The sequence below is a fragment of the Sciurus vulgaris genome (genome assembly GCF_902686455.1).
Source record: "Sciurus vulgaris genome assembly, chromosome: 19".
Taxonomy (NCBI): domain Eukaryota; kingdom Metazoa; phylum Chordata; class Mammalia; order Rodentia; family Sciuridae; genus Sciurus; species Sciurus vulgaris.
The window spans coordinates 24755789-24777078 of record NC_136480.1 but is presented as its reverse complement, the minus strand read 5'-3'; the positions used below and the strand labels follow the sequence as shown (position 1 = coordinate 24777078).

The 21290-nt window shown below is 57.7% G+C and overlaps 1 protein-coding gene and 1 long non-coding RNA gene across 2 annotated transcripts in view; one reads left to right on the top strand and one right to left on the bottom strand.

The window, feature by feature from the left end:
- SUCLG2 (succinate-CoA ligase GDP-forming subunit beta) overlaps positions 1 to 21290 on the bottom strand; it is a 189903-nt gene that overhangs the window by 21629 nt on the left and 146984 nt on the right. The window lies entirely within an intron of this gene.
- LOC306650231 lies at positions 13951 to 16050 on the top strand. Its single transcript, XR_013760828.1, has 3 exons — positions 13951 to 14022; positions 14105 to 14420; positions 14825 to 16050. It is a non-coding gene; the product is annotated as an uncharacterized lncRNA (long non-coding RNA).

The following is a 21290-nucleotide window of genomic DNA, read 5'->3' as shown; positions in this document are numbered from 1 at the left end:
TGTGTCCCTGCTGAGCACAATGCTCCCCGGGGGTCCCACTGCCGTCCCCTGAGGAAGGTGCCATAGCGCAGACCTGGAAGGAGCTCCTGAGGTCGCGTATTTGCCGAGGTCACGCCCTTGCCGAGGTTGCACACTTGCCAAGCACACACAGGAGGTCCAGAGCCACAGCATCTGCTGCTCTGCCCAGTGGCGTCCTGCAGAAATGGCTGGGCTCCGCCAGGCACAGCCTCAGACCACGTCTTTGAGCTTCTGAAGCCACCACATCCTGTGAGCCTGGGGTCGACCCTCCCGGGAAGACCTCCTCTTGCAGCCCGAATGGCAGGCCCCTCACGCCCCCTTGAGGACATGGAGCTCAGCTCCCTCTCTGGAGCACAGGCTTGGCGGCTGGCTTCCGTGGGCAGACAGGCTGGGAGGAGGGTGCGCGACCCAGATTCCTCCCAACAGGTGCCAGGGTCTCTCGCCCGTTGTGCTCTGGAGTTGCTCGGCTGGGGAAGCCCACTGCCACGTCACAGGGACGCTGGGGACGTCTGCTCAGCAGAGTTCTGGCCTCTGCCACTTGCAGCATGTCACCTGGACGGCAGGCAGAAGATAGTACCTCAGGCTTACCTCCAGCTGCCACCTCCTGACACCCAGAGTGGAACCAGCAACAAGCAGCCCAGGTGTCCTTCAGCAAGGACCAAGGTCAAGGTGTCCTTCAGCAAGGGATCCAAGGCCAAGGTGTCCTTCAGCAAGTGACCCAAGGCCAAGGCATCTTTCAGCAAGGATCCAAGGCCAAGGCATCCTTCAGCAAGGACCAAGGTCAAGGTGCCCTTCAGCAAATGGCCCAAGGTCAAGGAGTCCTTCAGCAAGGACCAAGGTCAAGGTGCCCTTCAGCAAATGGCCCAAGGTCAAGGTGTCCTTCAGCAAGTGACCCAAGGCCAAGGCGTCTTTCAGCTAGCGATCCAAGGTCAAGGCGTCCTTCAGCAAGCGACCCAAGGTCAAGGTGTCCTTCAGCAAAGATCCAAGGCCAAGGTGTCCTTCAGCAAGTGATCCAAGGTCAAGCTGCTGGGTCCCGTGGGCAGCGAGCGCTTCTCAGGGAGGGTTAGCAGCTCTTTCCAGAAGCAGCCAGCTTTCCTATTCACCGACGCTGTTAGAGCTGCGATGTCTGTCGTCTGAGACACGCTGACCCCACGTCTGCAAGGTGACAAGGACCTACTCTGAAGCAGACCGTTCTACGTGTGGAAGATCTCGCTCCAATGGGATTGCTTGGAGTGTTCTGCTCTCTTTTAAAATGCAGTTCACGTGTGGGGAAACTGCTATCACATTCTCTGAAAAGAGCAAGTTGGAGTAATTTCTAGAAAAGCTCTGTTACACGTGCTTCTTCAACTTCTGGAGCGTCAGGGAGGAGTGCTGGGTCAGCGCTGCCCGCCCGCAGGACAGGGGCAGCCTACGTTTGCTGGGCACCCCGGTGAGCTCGGGACCTGGCACGGGCGGCCTGCTCAACCTCGGGATGCCGTCGCTTCCAACCCAGACGATTCTGATGGCCCTGCCGAATAGAGACCTTGAAGGTCATGAAATACGTGGCCGAGTGCCCCACTGACGGGCGTGAAGGACACATGCTCCTGACGCCACCCGCCCGAGGCCAGCGTTACGCAGCACAGCAGGAATTCATAACCAATGTCCGCTGAAACCAGACGATGGCTTCCCCTTAAATCTGCAGCCCTTGTGAGCTGGAGGGTACATGCGATTCCAAGGACATCCCAAGGGGCAAGCAAGGCGGGCGGGGAGAGGGGTGGGGACAGGAGCAGAGGGGCTCCGTCCAGGGGAGAGGGGTGGGGACAGGAGCAGAGGGGCTCCGTCCAGGGGAGAGGGGTGGGGACAGGAGCAGAGGGGCTCCGTCCAGGGCCGAGGGCTGCTCCAGGCCAGCTTCCTGGAGCCTTCGCTGGAGTCCTTAGCATGAGGGCCGAGGACCCAGGGGGCCGAGCCGCCCTGCCCTGCACAGACAACGGGTGTGGAGAGGGCCTGAAGACCGCACGCCTGCTGTGCCCTCCTGCCCCCCAGCCGCGTGAGTGCCAGCCATGTCCCTCAAACACGGGCAGCGCACGCAGCCTGCGTTCGCGGCGTGAGCACTCAGTACAGTGCCCTCTGACAAGGGACTCAGCAAGTTTCTCAAAACTGGAAAGGAGAACAATTCTTTTTCTTTTTCTTTTCTTCCTTTTTCAGTGCTGGGGCAAATCTGGTCCGTTAGCGAAGCTTAGAAGTAATCGCTTGTAGGACCCTGGACAGATCTCACTTCAAAAGGGCCAGGGCTGAGCAATGCGGCACATGCCCACAGGTGAGCCAGGAGCAGGGGCCACGCCTGCTCACACCTGAGGGTCCCCGCATCTCAGAGGCTGAGGGGCAGGATCACACATTCACGGACAGCATGGGCTTCGTGAGGAACTCAGCAGCTTCACGAGGCCCTGAACAACTCGGTGAGAGCCCGTCTCAAGACAGCAGCAACAGAAAAGACTGCGGTGTGGCTCAGTGGTAAAGAGCCCCTGAGTTCAAGTCCTAGTACCCCAAGCAGAGCAAACACCCCACGATGTGCATCCTCCTGCCTCCTCCAGCAGAGAAGCAGCTGACGTGGTGTGGGCACACCAAGGAGATTAATGACCCGGAAATCTCAGCACTGGACAGGGCCTCAGTGGTCAGAGCTGCCCTGAGAAGCTTCTTGAAGACGGGGAGCCCTTCATTTGCAGGAAGGCCTGGGGCACCAGAGGCCGCCATTGCTTGAAAGCGATTTCTCAGTCTTCGTCCTGGAAGACCCCCTCCCACACACCCCAATACTGTTCTGGTTCCTGAGGTCCAAATGAAAAAAGAGGCAAGCTACGAAGACAATTCACACCCGATCCACCTTTGCCGAACTACGAGATTATACCTGGGAGGTAGGTTCTGACTCTGACCTCTGGGCCAACCCACTGGCTCCAGCGCCCGTGAGCTGTGTTGCTTAGTTAGCTTCTCTGGGCCTCAGTCTCTCCATCTTAAAAATGCTGATAAAAACAGCACCAACCGTGCAGGGCTGGTGCCAGGATGAAAGGAGGTACTCAGCGAGGCTGGGGACGCTGACGCAGGAGGGTCACAGCCAGCCTCAGCAGCTGAGCGAGACCCTAAGCGACTCAGCGAGACCCCATCTTAAAATAAAATGAAACCGGACTGGAGGTGTGGCTCAGTGGTCAAGAGCTCCTGGGTTCAATCCCCGGACGCCCAGTGAAAAAATAAACATGAAAAATGTAAAGATAACGAGGCACAGAGCCTGAACCTGGTGCGTGGCCCTGTCCCTTACTGGTCAGCAAGCGCTGCTACACAGTGTCTCCTTGGCCAGTCAGCCTCTGGGCCCTCACCAAGCTCCCACCAGCTGCGATTTATTCACCGTTTTAAAGACAGGAATGCCAGGCTCGGAGGCGGGCTGTGGCTCGAAAGGACCAGCAGTTAGGCCATGGAGGAGCCAGGTTTGGACACAGGTTCCTTTAGGGACGAGGGCCTTACTGGTCACACCAGGGTGCTCTGATGGACAGCGAGATGACTCCCCTCCCCACACGGCAGGGCAGGTGTTACCGGCACCAGGGCAGAGTCGCCAGGCTGTCCCGTGTCCCTCGGATTTCCTTTCTCTGTCGTAAATGTGGTTGGTGCTGGAAGCTCGGTACAGAGTGCTCCCTTCTAGCCCTGGGGGAGCAGGACCTGGAGGGGGCAGACCTCTGGAACTGGAGGCCCTGACCCTGTGACCTGGCCTCTGCTCACGGAGCCTGTGTCACCTGGTCAACCACTGCCTCTGGGGACATGGCCTCCTACTCCTCTGTCCTGCTCCTCGTGGGAGGGGGCACCCAGCCTGACCCTGCCCGGGACTCAGGGGTAATTCCAATCCGCAAGGGAAGAGCCGGGCTGGGAGTAAAGGTCACAGGGAGCATCAGGAGCAAGTGTCTGAGCAAGGCTGAGATGTGTGTGCTGCCCCGGCCAGCGGGCAGTCGTCACAAAGGGTGAGGACCACGTCAGGGACAGCGTCCCAGGAAAGGCTGCCTCTGAGTGCCGTCCAGGCCTCCTGCTTAGAAGCTGGCTGGCCCTGTTCTCCAGCACCAGGCGCTCACAGGTGGGGCTGGGAGGGCCCCAGAGGCTGCTGTCAGGGGCGGAGCTGGGCCTTTTCCCAGGCCAGCGAGTCTGCAAAGGACTGCAGACTGCTGATGACCATCTAGAGGACGACCAAAGAACTGCACGTTCATGGACGCTGACTTCCTGAGGAGACCAGCCTGCCCCAGCAGAACACCAGGTCAAGCTCCTGCTCTTCACATGGAGAAGAGTGCGTGCACCTGCTCTCTAGGAAGGACGGGTCAGAGCCACATCAGACCGTCCAACTGTCTGGGGCTCTGAGACGGGAGCTGAGACCACGAGCCACACACTGACCAAGAGTTATGCCCCTCTGCAAGCCAGCTGAGGGTAGCTGGAGGCCAGAGAACACGAGTGTCTCGCCACTGTGGCAGCTGGAGACAGGCCCAACCCCGGGGGGAGACCCTCGGGGAGGCGCGGACTGTGTGGGAGGGGAGGAAGGCCCAAGGGCGGGGGCTGGGGGGCTTAGCCTGCTAAGATGCTCACTGCTTCCTGAGTCAAAAATAAACCAGCAACGAAACGGGCAAGCAAACAAGCCACCAAGCACTGCCTCTCAGCACTGACCAGCAGGTCCAGCAGCACGGCTGCACCAGGGCTGGCTCACACCACTGCCAACAGAGATCTGCAGCGAACACAGTGCCCGCAGGAGGAAGCCACTCTGATCACCTCCGCGCTCTCCAGCGACGTCTCTGTGCCAAGGCTGACGAGCTGTGGCAGACTCCACCTGCTTATGCCCAAGTGGAGTTACCTGAAGTTCACTTCTGCCTCGTCCACGATCAAAGATGGACTCAACCAACCCAAGGGAGCGAGCTTTCTCCAGCCTCCACACAGCCTCATCTTCAAATGCCCAAGTGCTTAACAACAGGCACTCCTTCCTGCTAATTAGAACAGGTGTGAAAGGCACCTGAACCACACACCATCTCCTACTCTAATACATAAAATGATAAAGCAATGGTGAGCACGGAACTCGGAGTGGATTTGTTCCTGCCTGCTAGCCTTGCCAGAAAAGCGGTTTGTGTGTGAGCTGCCGGGACGGCTCCCTGAGAGCTCTTATTATTAGACACTGTCCAGCACCTAAAATAGTCGTGCATCTGTGCTCTGTGTTATTAGTGAGCTTCTCTTTTGAGCAAAATGTACTTTCCCTTGAAAGGAACCACGGATTCTCATGTGAAACCGAGCCTATTGTTGCAAGAACGATTTTAAAATAACTTGCAGGAGGAAAGGCCCTTGGAAGAGGAGGAACAATGGAAACCAGGTCACCTCCTTAAGCCCTGACCTCCTCCCGCTCACCGGCGCAGGCACTGGGCTTCAGAGGGACGTTCTTATCAAGGAAGTTGCAGGTCAAACTATTTCTGCAGGAAGATCATATGCCAGAACCAACTCTGAAGCCGAGCTTCCTACCCGGTTGCTAAGAAAAGTCGGTTCAGCCTTCAGACCATCATCAAACACAGGAATAACCACTGGGGTCAGCAGCTTGCGGCTCCCTGGGCAGTGGGGGCCACGTCTGCTCTCGGTGGCTTTCATAGACACTGGAGACCACGTCTGCTCGCAGAGGCCTCCCTGGGCACTGGAGGTTACTTCTGCTCTCAGCGGCCTCCTGGGCAGTGGAGGCCACGTCTGCTCTCTGAGGGCGCCTGACCGTAGTAAGCACAGGAGGCAGGGAGGGACACGTGGCCTGCCGAGTCCCTCGGCCCAAGTGCACTCTAGAAGCGACGTGAGGCTGCCCTGCTGGGTGGCCTATGGATGGCAGGCGCCTTCCTCTCAGACCTGGCAGTGCTGGGGTGGTAGGTGCTGTGCTGTCGCTTCATCAAACCAGTTTCAACAGCACACGGCCAGTCGCTGGCTGTGCTGTGTGCCAGCACTCCAAGGGACCGCGACTGTCTGGTGAAGGGAGTGGCCAGGTCAGTGCTCGGTGGCAATGCCAGGCGGCTGATCACTGAGGTGGGCTCAGGGCAGGCTCAAGCGCAGTGGTGCGGCTCTGAGCCCCTGGGCCTCCAGGGTCGCTGCACACAACCTGGCCACGTGTTGCCGGCCACGCCAAAGGCCTCATGCCCACCTAGGGCCCAGGGTTCTTGCTCCTCACACCAGTCGAGCCCTGCGTATCCTTCCCGGCTCCAAACCCGCCTGTGCTGAGTGCCCTTCACGGGGCTCCAAACCCGCCTGCGCTGGGCGCCCTTCACGGGGCTCCAAACCCTCCACAGTGAGTGCCCTTCACGGGGCTCCAAACCCGCCTGCGCTGGGCGCCCTTCACAGGGCTCCAAACCCGCCTGCACTGGGCGCCCTTCACGGGGCTCCAAACCCGCCTGCACTGGGCGCCCTTCACGGGGCACCAAACCCGCCCGTGCTGAGTGCCCTTCACGAGGCTCCAAACCCTCCACAGTGAACGCCCTTCACGGGCTCCAAACCACCGCTGTGAGCAGCATGCTACTGGGAGCTTATTTCTCCTTCATTACCAGTGGGGACTCCCTCCAGGGCAGGCGGGAGGCCCCTCCAGGGGAGAGTGGGCTGGGTCCAGAGGGGAGGCTGGAGGCCCCTCCAGGGGAGAGTGGGTGGGGTCCAGGGGGCAGGGGAGGCCCCTCCAGGGGAGAGTGGGTGGGGTCCGGAGGGCAGATGGGAGGGGCAGGGAGAAGGGGAGGCAGCCTTCCCTGCACAGGAGAGGCCTCAGTCCCAATGACCTTCCCTCTCTCAGCTCCAGTGGAGGAAGAGAGCTGAGAGGTGGAGGCAGCCTGGGCCTGCCACACTGGCTGACGAACCCCAGGGGCTGACTGCTCCTGAGGAGCCCTGATACATCAGACAGGGTGAAGTGAGCCCAGGTCTGGGGAACCCCAGGCCTTGGCCATCGGGGAGCGCGAGGTGCAGGACTTAGTGCAATGCGCCTCCCTCCGGGGAGACGCTGAGTGCAGGCGCGCTCCATAGAGACTCTCCAAGGGCTCTTTAACCATCTGCCAGCTGTTCTAACAGCAGCTTCATTTCTGATCCAAAACAAAATGTCAGAGGAAAGCTTTCCACGCTGAGGAGGCGTCCAGAGGGAAGGAGGGCAAGTCCTAGAGGCCAGCACACAGACCAGAGGCCAGGAGAGTACAGGGAGGCATGGCCACGAGGACTGACTCCGGGTCGGTCAGGTGTGGGCCTGCTCCTGTGCACACAAACGCAAGCCGGCCAGAAGCCCACCTGCGCACGGCAGGGGCCACCAGAAGCCCACCTGCGCACAGCAGGGGCCACGTTCAAGCTGCTGCCCACCAAGTTTGATTTAAGGCACTCTTGACAGTAAGCTGAACTAAAACTTGTGTCTCACCTGAGAGAAGAGGTGTCAACATCACTGCTGGACACCTGGGAGGGGAGGGGAGGCCAGGTGAGGTCTACTCCTATAGGAGCAGGGTGGACAGTCAACAACGCTGAAGAGAAAGCAAACTCCCAGCTCAACACAGCACTGTCCTGTTCATCACTCTGTGTACACATGGCGAGCAGGCCACCTGAGAGGCGGGATGGCCCTCCCTCGTGGGTGGTCACACTGTCCCCAGGTCAGCCCCACCTCAACACCATCACCACCTGGGAGGAGGGGTGGCCCTTCCTGGTGGGTGGTCACACTGTCCCCAGGTCAGCCCCACCTCAACACCATCACCACCTGGGAGGAGGGGTGGCCCTTCCTGATGATAGGTGGTCACACTGTCCCCAGGTCAGCCCCACCTCAACACCATCACCACCTGGGAGGAGGGGTGGCCCTTCCTGATGATAGGTGGTCACACTGTCCCCAGGTCAGCCCCACCTCAACACCATCACCACCTGGGAGGAGGGGTGGTCATTCCTGATTATAGGTGGTCACACTGTGCCCAGGTCAGCCCTTCCTGGTAGGGGGTCACGCTGTCTCTGGGTCGGCCTGGCCCCACCTTAACACAAGTTTCCGGGAGTGTCCCCCATGTCGGCTGTCGGGGTCCTTCAAGTTGTGTCCCACGAGAGGCAGACGTGACCCCAGGCCAGCCATGGTCTCCTCTCTGGCCCAGGTCTGCTGGAGGGGCCGCGGCAGTCGACGTCCAGGCTCACACTGAGAGCCGCGCCCTGCCTGTAACACGGAGCCCCTGAACACTGCGGGCATCATTTACCTTCTGAACGAGACAGAACGAGCTTCAAAGGCACAGACCCCAACCCTCCGCCTGGGACCAGGCTGCGGGAGGAAGCAGAAAGCCCGCCAGCAGCAGCAGCAGTCGTGAAGGGAGCTGTGGCAAGATGCCCACCCCACCACGCGACAAGGGTGTCTTACTGAAGCAAGCTGCATGGGCCACGTCAGGGAGGAGGAAAGCGAACTGACCCTGGCGCCCTCTACACAAGGTGCCAGTGCGGCCTCAGGCGTGGCCACGCACACTCGCACACTCGCTGATCCAGCCATGCTGAGCCCGCCACCCTGGGGCTCTGGGTTGTAGGCACCGGAGGGACGGGGAGCGCAGAAGGCACTCCCCCACGAGGCCACGCTCCTGCTTTCTAAAAAGGAAAAATGGATCCCATAGCAATCGGACTTCTAAGTAACCAAGCACAGACAAGAGAACACGCTCGGTCTTCCCCATCATGACTTCCTCACTTTAAACAGCCTCAGTTAGGACAGATGTGTACACGGTCAATTGTAATTTGCAATAACCATTTAGAAATTCAATGTTCTTTTCCTCTTGAGCGCGAGACTGCGGCTCTATTAGTATCGTCTGCCACACAAGCGTATGAAAAGCAGCGTCTCCAAAGGTGGCCCCTGGAACCATCTGCTGTCAGGAGACGCACAGGTTCCAGCAGCAAACTTGGCTCTCGGGAGGCCGTTCCATTTGCCCGATTCTAAAAAGTGAATAAATAAAACCTGACGAATGAACCTTGGATGTGAGCACCACAGAAATGCACGTAATGAACTCCTCTTAGCAAAGTGCTCCAGGTAATTTTAAAAACAAAGGGCTCGAGAGTGGGAAAAAAACCCCAATCTCTCCAAACACAATGCCACTGAAAACAAAGGGATGTGGGATAAACAAAAGGTTGCTTTGTTCCGGTTCCTGCAGGAGAAAAAGCATCTGGTCTCAAACAACCAAAAAACAATTTTGATCTCCTTCTCACCAGCCCTTGCTAGACACCTCCAGGGGGTCTTCGTGGCCTGGAAGGCACCACCCCAAGCAACCAGGTGGGCTCCGGAGAGAGGCCAAGCCCCTGGAGAAGGCCGGGCAGCAGGGCCAGGGAGTGCCGGTCACCACGCATGGCCGGCATCCCCAGAGCTTCCCAGGCTGAGGCCCCAGATCTGGGGGTGAACTGGCAATGGGGTGCTCATAAAGCCTGTTGCCTAGATGGCTGTAGGACTCCTATTAAATGGTCACTGATTATCATCGATAATATCGGTAGGGATTTGCACAATACCTCCCATTTGCAGTGCTTGGTAAAACTTTACCAATATTTCTGTTCAAATCTATCACTTTTTTAAAATTACAAATGACATATGACCACTGTGCGAATTTTAAATATCACATGATTTTGAATTCAAGTCGTGTATTTTCCTTGTAGGTGTTTAATTTTGAATACACAAGTAGGGTTCTTTTCTCACTAAACAACCGAGTATTTCTCGAATGCTCCATGTGAGATACCTACGCGTACCGTATGCTTCCACTTCGTTCGGTTCTTCTTTTCTTTTTCTTTTAGAGTACTTATCTACTGTGAAGTACTATGTGGTCAAAATAGGGAACAGAAAAACAGGAAAGCAGAACAACTCAGAGGCAGCCCCACATTCAGACGCACAGCAGTGGCGCTCTTTTCCGTACTTCCTTCCAGTAGGTTTCAGGGGTAAGGAGACAATCTTGCCAGGCACAGCTAAAAAGAACACCCGTCACGTGTCCAAAGAGAGGGCTGGCAGCAGACAGGAGCTGCAGCCTCTTTATAACCCAACCTTCCGGCTCTTACATGTTAGAAGAGGGTCACCAGGTCCAGCCCAAGGGCAGGGGAGGGAATGACACAAGACCGTGGTCACCATCGGAGAGGACTGATAGCTAGCAGTCATTGTGGAGGAGGCTGCGGCCAGCACTGTGCTGAGCTCACCACTCTCTCCCATCAAAATTCTCAATCTACGTATTGTTTCCTTCCCTCCTTCCTTCCTCCCTCCTTCCTTCCCTCCTTCCTTCCTTCCCTCCCTCCCTCCTCCCTTCCTCTCCCCTTCTTCCCTTCCTCCGTCACTCTCTCCCTCCCTCCTTCCTTCCCTCCCTCCCTCTCTCCCTCCTTCCTTCCCTCCCTCCCTCCTTCACTCTCTCCCTTCCTTCCTTCCCTCCCTCCCTCCCTCTCTCCTTCCTCCCTTCCCTCCCTCCCTCCTTCTCTCTCTTCCCTCCTTCCTTCCTTCCCTCCCTCCCTCTCTCCTTCCTCCCTTCCCTCCCTCCCTCCTTCCTTTCCTCCTTCCCTCCTTCCTTCCTTCCCTCTCTCCCTCCTTCCCTCCCTCCTTCCTTCCTTTCCTTCCCCTTCCTTCTCTCCCTCCTCCCTCCTTCTTTCCTTCCTCCCTCCCTCCTTCCCTCCTTCCCTCCCTCCCTCCTTCACTCTCCCTCCCTCCTTCCCTCCTTCTTTCCTTCCTTCCTCCCTCCCTCCCTCCTTCCTTCCCTCCCTCCCTCCTTCCCTCTCTCCCTCCTTCCTTCCTTCCTTCCTTCCTTCCTTCCCTCTCTCCCTCCTTCCTTCCTTCCTCCCTTCCTCTCCCCTTCCTTTTCTCCCCAGTACTAGGGATGAACCCCAGGGCTCTCTACCCCCGAGGTACAGCCCCAGTCCTTTCTATTTTGAGAGTGTCTTACTGCATTGCCGGGCTGGCCTCCAACCTGCACCTCCCCTGCCTGGGCCTCCCAGGCTGCACTGACTACAATGTTGCCGTATTTTCTTACTACAACATCCTGTGGGTGGACTAGGGGATAAATCGCCTGGTAGTTTTAAGGCGTGTCACGGAATCTGGCCCTTGGGTGTCCAGGCACACACCCTACTTGGCAAATGCAGCTCATTCTAGCTGCTGAGTCTGATTTGATAACAGAACACTGAGGTGTCAGTCTTCATGCGTTTGGTAGCAGAGTCTGGTTTTCCCATCAGGGTATATTTCCATCATGATTCCAAAAAGGATCGGACTCTGTGACACGAGACCTTTGTAAGATGTGGATTTGGGTGGGGACTGCCACAACCCAAAGCTTGTGGAGGGTCAGGCCGTGGAGGATGAGGACCATCTGGGCACGTCTCAGGAACTCAGCAGCTGCCGTATGCGGCCCCTCAAACCTCTCCCACCCAGTGGTAGGAAAACGGAGCTGGCAGGGGCGATGGTTTTAAGGGCGTGTCCAGAACTCCTTGCACTGCCTAGGGAGGGAGCTGACTCTGCCTCCTGACCCCCTTCCAGGGAGCAGACTGGCTTCGGGACACCCTGAGATCAGGTGCTGATCTCAGGAAGCTCCCAGGCGAGAGGCTGAAGGAAGCATCCTGGGAAGACACTCGGAGTGCTCAGACCACAGCCCCGGCGAGAGCCGACCACTGGCCAGGACCACCCGCGGAGCTGCTCCTGGACTCCCAGCCCTCGGACCCTTCAGGAGGCAACACATGAGCTGCTAGATTTTAGGGCACTCTCTCACAAAGCAACAGATACAGACATATGAAGTCCTCTGCTCCAACCACAGCACAGGCAAGACGCTGAGCCTCCCACCAATCAGTGCACTGGGTGGTGGGAAAGATGGCGGGCACAGGAATCCAGAAAGGAAGCTTCCGGGGCGGCCCCCTTGCTGCTCGTCACCCTGCACCTCGGAGCTCACACAACACCCCTCCCTTCCCCACGGCATCCTGTCACGGAGTTTCTGACACACCTGTCAAACCGCAGTCTTCTTTTAAAGGCCTGATTTACAAACGCGATTCGCAGTAAGGTCGCTTGGGTGTGCACTGGGGCCTCAGGATGGAATTCTGCCCATGGCGGTGCCCCAGTAGTGCCCGGGGCCAAGCAGCGGCACCACGCTGCAGCCAGGCAGAGCTTCAGGTCCCCCACCTGAACCAGAATCTGCAGGCATGGCTCCAAAGCCCGCTCCGGAAGGGTCCCGGGCCGGGTGCGGGAGTCCTGTGCACCCTGCAGCCGTGTGCCCACTGACATCTAAAAGTGCTTCCATGGGAAAGCGACGGCCTTGGTGGCCTTCAGCCTAATTAAAACGTTTAAGGCAACCTAATTACCAAACGCCAACCCGTACCCATGTACGGCTCTTTCCTACAGAGGCTCTGTGATGGATTGAATGCACTTTTTAATCAACTGCTTGGCAAGCAGACTGGGCTTTCTTGTTTGTAAACAGCGATACCCATGCTAAACACATTTGTCCGCACCTTGACAGAAGCATTGCCCTGCAATTAATCACTCCCCAGCCCTAAAGCAGACAACATAAAAATACACACCCGAACGCGGACCCGTCTCGTCGTAACAGCCACACGCACGAACAATACTCAGTTCTATCTGCTATCTACACACGGTTACGTCTTTTATGGCAGAACATGCCAGATACAAAATGAATTCTGTCATCGAAAGGACATTTCACTTTTAAGCAAAAAACACAGAAAATCACTGTTTGAGAAAATGACTCTTCATTTTAGGCGTTTCCAGTTGTGAGCTATTAAAACCAGGTTATCTGTAATGGCACCCTCGCATTAAGGGACTATTGAGTGAGATGTGGATTCGAGACGACCACTTATCTTTGAGGAGAACGGTGGTAAGTCAAGGCTCAGCGGCAGTTTTTCTGAATGAGGCTGCGAAGCCCTGCCCAGCAGTCAGCGCCTGAGGACGCGCTGTCCTCTGCACCCCTCGTTAGGCTTACTGTCACTCTCGCGAGGCGGACCCTCCAGGAGTCGCCCCCCACTGGACACCGCTGAAGCTCAGGGTCCATGGACCTGAGTCAGGTCTTAAAAACCACCTTACTGACGGGCTCAGGTTCTACCTGGCTTCCCACAGGTAATGATGCCAGGAGAACCACGGATAATGCAGTTAAACACAGATTCACTAAAAGGGAGCCCGCGGGGACAGCAGGCGTCACCCCTCGGCACCAGGGGCCCATCTCCCAGGTGAGGGGCAGCGGAACTTTCACCCTGGCCTCTTCAATCCACTGAGCTGTCACCGGGTGGACGCCAGGGAGTGGTCTCTTGGGGAAGGGGCCTGGACGCCAGGGTCGGGTCACAGAGTGCGGGCGCCTACCCGGGGGCCGCGGACAGCAGACACCAGCAGGAGCACAGGGCCGCTGACCCACAGGGATGCGGGGCCACTGGCTGAAGCTGAATCGCCTCCCTGTCGACATCTGCCAGCGGAGAGGGAAGCCCCTGGGGACTTGGCACGACCCGCTTTCGAAGGCAGAAGGCGAGGTGGGCGTCCGCAGGCTGCCTGACGCTCCTGCTCCTGGTGGGAGACACACAGCCTGCGGTGCTGGAGGTCACCCGTCCCCCGCCACGGACACCCTCGCACCCACAGGGACGCAGACGCTGGCTGGGGAAGCGAGAGGCCGGGTGGGGGCCCAGGAGGCCACGTCTTCCCGGGGCCTCCCCAGCTGCTGCGCTGTCACGAGTGGGCAGACGTCCTCTGTGGGCTCACCTCGAACCCAGAGCAACGGAGCAGGCCCACCACCACTGAACCTCTGCAGTAGAGCCAGAGTACACCGCTCCCCCTCCACGTTGTCCTTGTCAGGTAGTTTGGTCTCAAGGACAAAGAGCTGGTAAGGCAGTAATGACACTCATGTCACGGAATGCTGTGTCGGCCGTGAAAGAGAACGAAGTAGCCTCACACCCATTCACTCCACAACACCTCCTCTGACCACCAGGTCCCCTGGCCGGCCGGGCAGCCCCCTCCACCCCGCCTGCTGCCGAGGTGCGTGTGAGCGATGAAGCAGCCCAAGCCCTCCACCTAGACAGAGGTCCCCAAGAGTCCCCAGGTCCAGCCCACCACTCTGGGAGACAGGGCTACTTAACACCAAGTACTTAAACACCCAGAGAGCTCTCTCAAGAGTCCCCAGGTCCCAGCCCACCACTCTAGGAGACAGGGCTACTCAACACCAAGTACTTAAACACCTAGACACTGTTCCCCAAGAGTCCCCAGGTCCAGCCCACCACTCTAGGAGACAGGGCTACTTAACACCAAGTACTTAAACACCCAGAGAGCTCTCTCAAGAGTCCCCAGGTCCCAGCCCACCACTCTAGGAGACAGGGCTACTCAACACCAAGTACTTAAACACCTAGACACTGTTCCCCAAGAGTCCCCAGGTCCAGCCCACCACTCTGGGAGACAGGGCTACTTAACATCAAGTACTTAACCACCCAGAGAGGTCTCTCAAGAGTCACCAGGTCCAGCCCACCACTCTGGGAGACAGGGCTACTTAACACCAAGTACTTAACCACCCAGAGAGCTCTCTCAAGAGTCCCCAGCTCCAGCCCACCACTCTGGGAGACAGGGCTACTCAACACCAAGTACTTAACCACCCAGAGAGCTCTCTCAAGAGTCCCCAGCTCCAGCCCACCACTCTGGAAGACAGGGCTACTCAACACCAAGTACTTAACCACCCAGAGAGCTCTCTCTAGAGTCCCCAGGTCCAGCCCACCACTCTGGGAGACAGGGCTACTTAACACCAAGTACTTAAACACCTAGACACTGTTCCCCAAGAGTCCTCAGGTCCAGCCCACCACTCTAGGAGACAGGGCTACTCAACACCAAGTACTTAAACACCCAGAGAGCTCTCTCAAGAGTCCCCAGGTCCAGCCCACCACTCTGGGAGACAGGGCTCCCCAACCCCAAGTCCTTAACCATCTGGAGAGTCCTCCTGAGAGTTTCCAGGTAGCAGTCCACGTCTCTCTCACACGGCGCTGTGAACACCGCCAGGAGGAAGGTGGAAGGTCACGGGAGAATGAGTGGCAGGAAAGCTCTTAGATGGCCCTCTGTGACTGGGAGCCCCCAGCTGAGCCCTCGGAACATGCTCTCACTTCGCAACGGGGTCTGCTCAGCGCCCACTGCTTCCTCTTACGTCTCAAGTTCTGGGCTTTCCAGCCCACGCTTCTGGCTACTCGAAGACGTTTTTCTGTTTCTTCATCCAGACTTTTTCACTTGCTTGGACTTAAACGACACCTCTCTGAGGGGTGCACACGTTCTGATGAGGGCTAAACGGCGGATCAGTAGGATGGTCCCTGCTCTACCATCTCTACCTTGGGATCTTTCACTTGGCAGTGTCCCTAAAGCACATGCCTTCAGGAGAAACGGTACCTTGAATTTTGGTCTTTTCCCAGCCAAGCCTCCCGTGCCACGTCCCTTGGCACACGCTGGGAGAGGAAGGCAGCCACACCTCGCCAGCCACGGGACCCCCAAGGAAGCAGACCTCTGAGACACTCTGGCAAACCTCAGGGCAGAGGGCAGGCACTGGTCTGTGGAAGGCGTCAATTTCTGTGGAGTAAATGCACCATGGCTGACTTCCAGTTGCCAGTTGGCTGACCACGGGGACAGAGAAATCCCCACGGTGGGAGAAATGGATTCCGAGGGCCTGGAGGAAGGTAGCCCCTCAGGGCCACAGGAAGACATATGCACCCTTGAGAAGACGGGTTAGTGCCCTTGGTGGAAGAAGAGGATTCTGAGGGCCTGGAGGAGCAGATCCCCTCAAGGTCATGGGAAGGAGGCACGTGTCCTTGAGAAGCCGGGTTAGCTACGGTGACCTGTCACTTCCATTCCTGCCGCCACCTGGGATCCTCTGCCCGGCCTCACTGGGAGCAGAGGAAAGCAGCCCTGGTCTGCGCACACAGGCAGAGAAACAAGTCAAACGTGAACACCCTTTAACACAAACATGGCACGTACGTTTTGCAAACAAGAACGGAAGCACAACTCGGGAGCAGGGCAGGGTGGCATTTCTACCACGACCGCATTCCCGCGCTCCCGTCACCCTCTGCCCCGGGCATCCACAGCAAGGGAATCTTACCCCTCATGATAACTGGCAGCAAATAAAATAGATGCCGATGAAAACCCAGAGTGCACACGGTGTGCTAAAGGCTGTTCGTCTCCAGAGCACTCCGCAGGGCCATGGCTTCCCCACGCCTGGCACTCCATGGTGCCATGGCTTCCCCACGCCGGGCACTCCGTGGTACCACGGCTTCCCCACGCCGGGCACCCCGTGAGGCCATGCCTTCCCCACACTGGGCACTGCGTGGTGCCACAGCTTCCCCATGCCTTCCCCACACTGGGCACTCCGCGGGGCCACGGCTTCCCCACAGTGGGAACCCCGCGAGGCCATGCCTTCCCCACACTGGGCACTCCGTGGGGCCATGGCTTCCTCGTGCTGGCAAGTTCTCCAGACCTTCACCTGTTTATGGAGAGGGTCTGCTGAGTAATCAGTGATCACTGATTTTATGCAAATGGGCTCCTGTTGCCTACGGCTGGCCACGATTAACCCTCTGAACAGACCAACAGGGCTTTCTCTGCTGCTGGACTTTTCCAGACCCTTCCTTACATGTACAGAGGAGGTAGCTTTCAGTCAGGAGCCCACATCGTCACAAGCTCCTTATTTAGTTGACTAAAGACACCCACTTCCAGTTCCACTGCACCTCCGCCTACGGTCTCTCCTTTCTTTCTTTCCCTCCTTCCATTCGAATACTAATTGAGCTTTTACCAGGTACGGATTACTAAAACCCACCCACGCGGCTCCACGGCATCAGATGACATCAAACAATCCATCTCACTGTCATTGTGCAGCCAAGATCCCACCTGGACCACGCTGCTGATCACGGTTCAGTCAGGGACTTTGCTGGCAGCACACGGACACCATGCTAGATCTCGCAGCTGCTTCCCAGTGACCTGGGGCCAAAGCGGCAGGACCCAGGGTGTCTTGCAGGTGCCTGGAGCACCACCTCCTCAGCCAGAGCGCGGCCTCCCACCTCCTCCTCAGCCGGGGCGCGGCCTCCCACCGCCTCTGTTCTCGCTCCTTTGAGTTCTGTGACTGGACGTGTCCCTGAAGGCCACCTCATTTCCTCCACGCTGCCCTAGGTCCTCAGCACATCCTCTTCCTTACCTGTGACTGATGGGTGGAGACTGGACACTGAATTCTGAACACTGATGTTTGAGTGAAGTGCTCATTTCTTCTGCACCCAGGATGGCTGTGGGCCCTCGGGCGGCCCTGTCCTGGGAGCAGGGTGGACCTCAGACAGCCGGGGCGAGGGGACCAGAGCAGCAGACCACAGCAGCAGTCCTCGGTGTGCCTTCCCTTCGTGTGTTTACGTATCTGCCTTCCCAGCCACCTGGCAGATTAGGAGTTAGGAGCAGGACAGCAACCTCCCAGGGCCCTGCCTTCCGGCAGTAGGAAACCAGGCCTCTCGACAGGTTCACTCAGTGCTGGCTCCCAGGGAGACAATGTCCAGCACGCAGCACAGCTGCGTGCCCACTGGCCACCCATCTCCTACACTCCCAACTTCCAGGGCAGACGCAGCTCAGCCGAGTGACACATCCAGATACGTCCAGAAGGCCGACGGGCTGGGCACCCCCGCGCTGTCCCCACGGCATAGTCCCTGCGTACAAACGCCCTGTGCACATCCCTGCCTACAGTTCCCACATGAAACTCATCAGGAAAGTCACCTGTCGAAGGGCCGAGGAAAGCCTAGACCAGGGCTCATGGCTCCAGACGCTCTTGGGCCCAAGATGGACGCGTGCATCTCTGTTCCCAAGACATTGTAAGAACTGATGAAAAACTTTTTAAAAAGTGCTAAATTCCGAGCTGTTCAAGTACCAGCAGAGGGTCGTGCTTGTCCGAGCCTATCCGGCTCTGGGAATGAGGCCTGCACAGGTGCACACAGCACGCACCTGTTAAGTCGCCAGGGAGTGTCAGCTTTGAGACCAGGGAAGGGGAGTTACAGCCGCGTGCTGGCAGTAACCAACCAATACCTCCGCCCCCATGAACTGCAAAAAACTCAAACGAAACAAATACAGAGAACTGCAAATCCCTGCACAGGACACGCTGTGTCTGCGCTTGCTCCGATCGGGGCTGACTACTTTGCCATTTTCACTGTGTGTGTGTGTATGACACATGCAGCATATGTGTACATGAAATATATCATGACTGCATGACAGATGATGCATACTCAATGAACAACGACCCGTTACCCTCTGACGTGCAGGCCACAGTGGACCATCCAGCTTTCTCAAGAATCTCTGAGACACAGACCTCAGCCGGTACCTGCAGTTCATGCATGTGGCCACACATGGGTCTTGGGCTCTGCTCTATCATGTCCAGTCTTCCGGGTGAGCTTGTCTCAAATGTCCACTATCACACGGAGCTTGGTTCACTGGCCTGCATGCAGAAGGCATTCTAAAACCTGCAGCCTCAGCGCTGGTAAAGGGTACGGGGACACATGGCCACTTCTGACCCCCCACCCTATCTGGTCAAGCCGAGGTCATGAGGCCCAGGTGAGCAGGTGAGGATTCACTTCACCCTGACTGCTGGGGTCTGGGCGGAGGTCACGGGAAGTATTTTGCACGTCTGTCTAACCAACGCAGTCCAAATCCCCCGACTACACTGGAGCCTGACTTCCAGAAATGGATCAGTCGAAGAGATTTAAAATCTCTTCCTACTCCTAAAAATGGAAAGCTTGAAAGTGATGTCTGCTGATGGTAAAGCTCTCTGACGGGGAGAAAGGGCTGGGTTGGCGTCTACCTTGCACGCTTTGAACCTGTGATGCTCAGAGGCAGGATGCGCACAGTGGGGCTCCAGGTGCCGGGTACTGGAAAGCAGCCACGGTCAGACCTCACCGGGGAATGTGGCAGGGAACCTGAAGGAAAGGGCACCGGTCCTGCGAGTCCACCGAGGCGGGCACTTCAGCCCTGCTGCCCACATCGCAGTAGCATCCGGGTTGCATCACTGGGTCCGTGCTGACCTCGGTGTCCTAGGGGTGGGGAGCACAGTGCTGTTCCCAGCTCTTCCCGTGTGAGGTGCCACCAGTGCTGTTACTTAGTGGCACTTCTACCTGGGGAAGAACGAGACCCGTCTGGAGGACATCAGCGTGCCGCTCCTCGTCGCCTCCTCGGGGTGGAATTCTGTGATCTCTGCAGCAGCCTTGACCGCCTGGAGCCAGGGGGTCGCTGTTGGCTGGTGAGATGGGCCCAGGGTGAGTGGGGCTGCTGGGCCCGGCCCCTCCCCGCAGACTCAACATCTTAACTTGAACATCTTCAGACTCTTCCTGGTTGCTACCTGATCAGCCACTGATGGGTCAAAGATGCACGGCCGTTATGTTCAAGGGCCACAGGGCAGGAGAGCCTTCCGGAGCATCAGAGAAACCGAGGGGGCAGTTCCTCCATGGGGGAAATGAACGTTTCCTAAACATTGCGGAACAGGTCTCGTCCCCCGAGCCCCGTGAAGCAGTCACAGGCTCATGGAGGACCCACTGAACACTGATGGCGGAGGACGAAGTCTCCGGGCAAGGACAGCGTGGCTGCCGCCCACGGTCCCTGCAGGCACAGGGAAAGCCCGTGCTGAACCCAAACGGGGGCCTGATAATCTCAGGCTTCGCGAGAAGCCAGGGCGGCTGGACACATGTAGCCAGACCCGACAGGAGCAGAGCCGGGAAGGAAAGGAGTGCTGACTTCCAGCTTCTTGGAAGCTGTAAACGACAAGGTCTAAGATGTCAGCAAACAGATGTGGTGGTGCCTACCCCGCACGGAGAGCAACTCGCAAGCTTCCTGAGGCAGTCAGCGCTGGCTGTGCAAAAGCAAGCACAGCTAGAGAAGAAAAGAATGCAGAGTCTGGTTGACACACACCAAAACTGCAAGGTGGACACGGGAGCCTCTGGTGCCCCTGCCTGGCCGCGCCTTCATGCAGTCTTTGAAAACCAAGAACTGAGGCTCCATCCTCCAGTTGGAAAGATGAAGAACCTTTGCAGGTGGAAAACCTTCAGGTGGACGTACACCATCACTGGTGCCAGTGCGCCCCGCCTCCGCCCGAGAATCTCCATTAAGCTTCTCCAGAGACCCTCACCATTACTGCTCTTGTTAACAGAGTATCAGTAAAAACCCCTGCAAAAGACTCAACGTGGCCAGGACTTCCTATTTCCTGTTGCTCTGTCTTGCAAAAGCTAAGTTTGGTCGTGTACTTGATGACGTTACTTCTGCTTTTGTGGTAGAATGTGTAAAACCTCTGACTTAATCTAAAAAAATGAGACAAAAAGCACTTTCTGTGAATTCAAAGAAAAAAATTACTTTTACGTAGATGCCTGGAAAAACGTAAACCTCCAAGACCACCCCCCTACCCCCCGTCTGGGTATGATGCTCAAAGAATTTCTAGAGGAGGAACTTCAAGGCACGAGCAACAGTCTGGACCACTGCAGCCAATAAATCTGCTTCCTGCTAATTCCCTGGGGGTCCAGCCATCTGTCCTACATCAGATGGACATTAGGCCTGGACATCAGTCCTGGGCCCTCCACAAAACCATCCTGTGCCGCTTCTTCCCAGGACCGGGTCAGGCCTCCCCGTGGCTGTGACCAGCACCCGCAGCGCTCTCGGTGAGCAGCATGGTGCCACCAGAAGACAGCTTGACCAGAGAGCCAGTGAACCGGAGTGCACTCAACACTGTTCACACAGACACCCTGGGAAGCCGCAGAGGTGCTGGGCTAAGAGGAGCAGAGCCTTGAGCTTTGACAACTCCTGCATGGGCGGCTTCCGTCGTACCCACTGACACCCTACGGAGACGGTGAACTCACCAGCGCTGTCCTGTGACACCAGGAGGGGCAGCTGGCATCCACGGCTTCACACAGGGTGGGGACAGCGTGTCCTGCAGCGTGTCACCTCACTGCCAGCATCTGAACACACCTGCGCCCGTGTCCTGTGGCGCCTTGGCGCTAGGCTCTGGTGGCGCCTCGGGAAGGCAGAAGCCGGTCACCCCACTGCCCAGCCACATGAGGCCTGCAGGGAGCTCATGCGAGAGGAGGGCAGAGCAGAGGCTGGTCCCAGCCCCTGAATGAGCCACCGGAGCAAACGCCAGGGGGACAGTCAGAGAAGCCTTCACCTAGGTCCAGCTGAGCTACTGAGGACAGCACAGGCCCTGCTTGGGCGTGGACATGATGCAGAAATCACGCCAAGGCAGGGCCTCCGAGGCAGGGGTCCATGTTGGTCCCCAATGGCCCTGAGCAACGAACGTCAGGCCCTCCTTCGGCAGAAGGTGTCTGATTTAACATGGCCA